The sequence below is a fragment of the Triticum dicoccoides genome, chromosome 6B (genome assembly GCF_002162155.2).
Source record: "Triticum dicoccoides isolate Atlit2015 ecotype Zavitan chromosome 6B, WEW_v2.0, whole genome shotgun sequence".
NCBI classification, from domain to species: Eukaryota; Viridiplantae; Streptophyta; class Magnoliopsida; order Poales; family Poaceae; genus Triticum; species Triticum dicoccoides.
In genome coordinates this window covers 130,455,048-130,458,530 of record NC_041391.1, presented here as the reverse complement: position 1 = coordinate 130,458,530, position 3,483 = coordinate 130,455,048, and positions in this window count along the sequence as shown.

Sequence of the window (3,483 nt, the reverse complement as noted above, 5' to 3'; positions counted from 1 at the left end):
AATTTTTGCCACGCACTACAGGTATACGAAAGGTCACACGGAAGACGAAAAGTTTTTGCGATAGTGGAGTTTGAATGCGAACGGTGCAGCCCTTCGGCTGCTGGCTGTTCACTTCGTCTTCGTCTCTTCGTTTCACCTTCCGTCGCTGCCCTCTCGTCTCCTTCTCTTGCGCATATACAAGGGAGGTCGCTCCTCTCAAAAAGACGCACCAGAACTTCTTCTTCCTCTCGCCACCGATTCCAACCTCTGCGCTACTGCTGTCTTCCTCATCCCGGCTTGCGGCGTGCATCGCGAGTCGGGACAGTAGGCCTCCGAAACCGCACCTCTTTGAGTCTTGTACAGGAGAAGGGTGATAAGGTTTTTGGAGAGCGCTCTGCGCAACTACTGACTTCTTTGTCACGGACGCCCCGGACTCCGACGACTACTTCCCCAACGACGACTACTTCCCCGACGTCGACAACCTCCTCGACGACATGGAGGACACCGACCCCAAGTTCAGTGCCTCTGCTCCAGCTGTTGTCCAGTACGTGTTCTTGTTTTTCCTGACACAGTTCTTTCTTCTAGTGTTTACCCTACACATGTTAGAATCTACCTTATATATGCATCTTGATCTACTGTCTGCTCGAGAGATGATCCTTTCTAGCTCATATATGCAGATGTTATTTACCTTCACTTTGTCAAATCGCATGACTTGTTTTATCACTGCTATACAAGTCATATTTTATCTAGTATTTTTGTTAATAAAATCATTCGGTAAATTGCTCATATTTCCAACATGTACTTCTATTGAGACGTGCACGTGTTTTGCAAGTACTGACAATATGTATGAATTTGCGACTTGTGTGTGATGTCTACTAGGATAATACAATTCGACCTGTGTGTGACAATATGTGGACTATCCCTAATTATGCATATATATATATATATATATATGGACTAGATCAAATTATGCCTATATATGATCAAATTATGCCTATATATGTGTGGACTAGCTCAAAATGCACTATAGTGGTTTTTATCTGCAGGGATCAGAAAAGAAATAGATTGACAGCAGAATGGATGGGAAAGATTTCCGAGAGCTACACTCGGAAAAAGGCAGACTACCGAGAGCAACTCTCGGAAATATGGTCGTCTGGGACACTACTGTTGTGCCACAACTTTTCCGAGAGACGCTCTCGGAAAATAAGGAGAGCATTGCCGAGCCAAGCTCTTGGCAAAGCTATGTAAACTGTCAGCTCCCATTAAGGATTGCCGAGAGCCACTCTCGGCAAGTATATCGTCATTTTTTTACTGATAAATGTGACCAGTGGGACCATATGTCAGTTAGAAAGAACGCACACACAAAAAAAAGGATGTTGCATGTGCTTTGCCGAGAGCCACACTCGGGAAAGTAGACAGTAACTGACGGAGCCGTCTGTTGCGGACGGGCATGCCACGTGGCTACTCTTTGCCGTGAGCGGCTCTCGGCGTGGCTCCCCTTTGCCGGCGACCTCGGTCGTCGGTGGTGAGGGGGGCCGCCGGATCCACACGTGTGGATCGATTTTACTTCCTTATAGTTTATTTTTTTAGGTTGTTCATCGTCTTTGCTTCGGTGACGACGATGTCGACGCTAAATAAAGAATTTTCGGATCCTTCCCTGACGAGGTCATCGGTCCTATGGTCGGGGATGGATTTGGAAACCAATCTGTTCAGGCAAGGATGATGTGGCGGCGGCGGCATCCTCGTGGTGGACCTGTGTCCTCGGGCTCCGCCGTTGCGACGACGTTTGCTCCAGCGTTGACGTGGAGCTTGGGAGGTAGTCCAGGAGCGGATGCAGATTGTGGTCTGCATCGACGATATCTGGAAGACGAAATATCTACTGGGCTCGTGGTTCGTGGATGGCAGATATGGTTTCCTCCTTCGACGTCTTAGTCGTGATGGGGTGCTAGATCTGGAGTTCGATGGCGTGTTCGGGGTGTTGCCCCGATCTGATTCGTTCAACGGTAAGGGCTTCACTTTTGATGAGCCACCTTGGAGGTCCGCAAAGCTGCATATCAGCGATGGAGCCGCGTCGAGCTCGGGTGAGGTGGTGATTCGTCATTATTTTCTTCAGTGGCTGCTGTGATGGTGCCGGAGGCAGTTGACGAGCGTTGGTGTCAAGCTCCGAGATGTTCTGCTATCTTTTCAGTTTTGTCATGCCGGTCTTTACGTGATTTGTACTTTATTCTTTATGATATGAATGAGACACGTATTACCATGCAAAAAAAATATTTGAATTTTAGATTTTGATCATAAATTTGGCTAACTGTCCCTCTAACAGCCAACACATGTATATACATCAAAATGTCTGCTACGGCCTATCCAGGCGACCGGCCAAGAAAATCACGATTGAAGAAAAAAAAAAGACAACGTGCATGCAAATCCTAACCACCGCGGTCCCATGCAAACTGCCAAGAATTCAGTCAAAGCAATCAGCCGAGTCACATGGTCAAATCACATGCAATAACCATGCAGAAAGAATATTTTCCATGACATGCAAAACCGCTAAGCCCACCCAACAAAAGTGCCCAGTCATATGCCCTAGTAATTCACTTGTCTAATTCCCATTGGACAGATTTACCCTTTGACAAAAACTTAAAAATGCGACAAAAAAGAAAACAAAGTGGTAAATAGGGATTGTAGTAAAAAGGGAGGGAAAACATTTCCTTGGGGAAGTAGAGAAGGTATAAATGGTAAACTATATTATATACAAGGGATGGAATTAGTTTAGGCCAATTCACACCCCCAAATTTCTCCATGTATTTGTGTTGAACTCCGTGAAAAGCTCGCTGTTAACATTATTAATTATGTTAATTCATTCACCTCCTACCTGCAAAAAGAATAATCATTCACCTCCCCTCTCAGTCTCTCACAAGTTCCTAGTTACAGCCTTTTACTATTTTAAACTTTGCATGCAAAGTGTAATGTTCTTTTCATGTAAAGCAGCTAATTAGTTGCCTGGGAACCAAACCACTGCCACAAAGCTGTGTTTCTTGTTACTCCAGATACCAAGAAAAGGATAAACCTTTTAATCTGCATGAAACTGATAGGCTGTGCTCGTTTATAGCCCGAGCTCTCTCCTGGGAGTAATAAAGGTTAGCATGCAATGCGGGCGGATGATTTGGGGTAGATAAGGAAAGCGTCAAGGAAAGAATGGATCGGCAGGCTAAATGAGAAAAAATAGAAGCACCGCGGCTACTCCAGCCAAGCGACTCCACAACGTGCAACACGCGCCCGCCGCACTGCTGTGGATTTCATAGCTATTCCTCCTTTCCGGCGGTCTGACTCTTGTTCGCTACATGCTCTGGATCCCGACGTCGTCTCCGTTAGCTAGCCCCACCTTCTGTGTGCACGGTGTGATTCCCCGGTGCATGACGACATCTTTCACCGGAGTGGCCGAACCCAAGCAAGAGATCGGCAACTGCTCTAACCTCATCATGCTCGGCCTCGCGGAGACCAGCATCT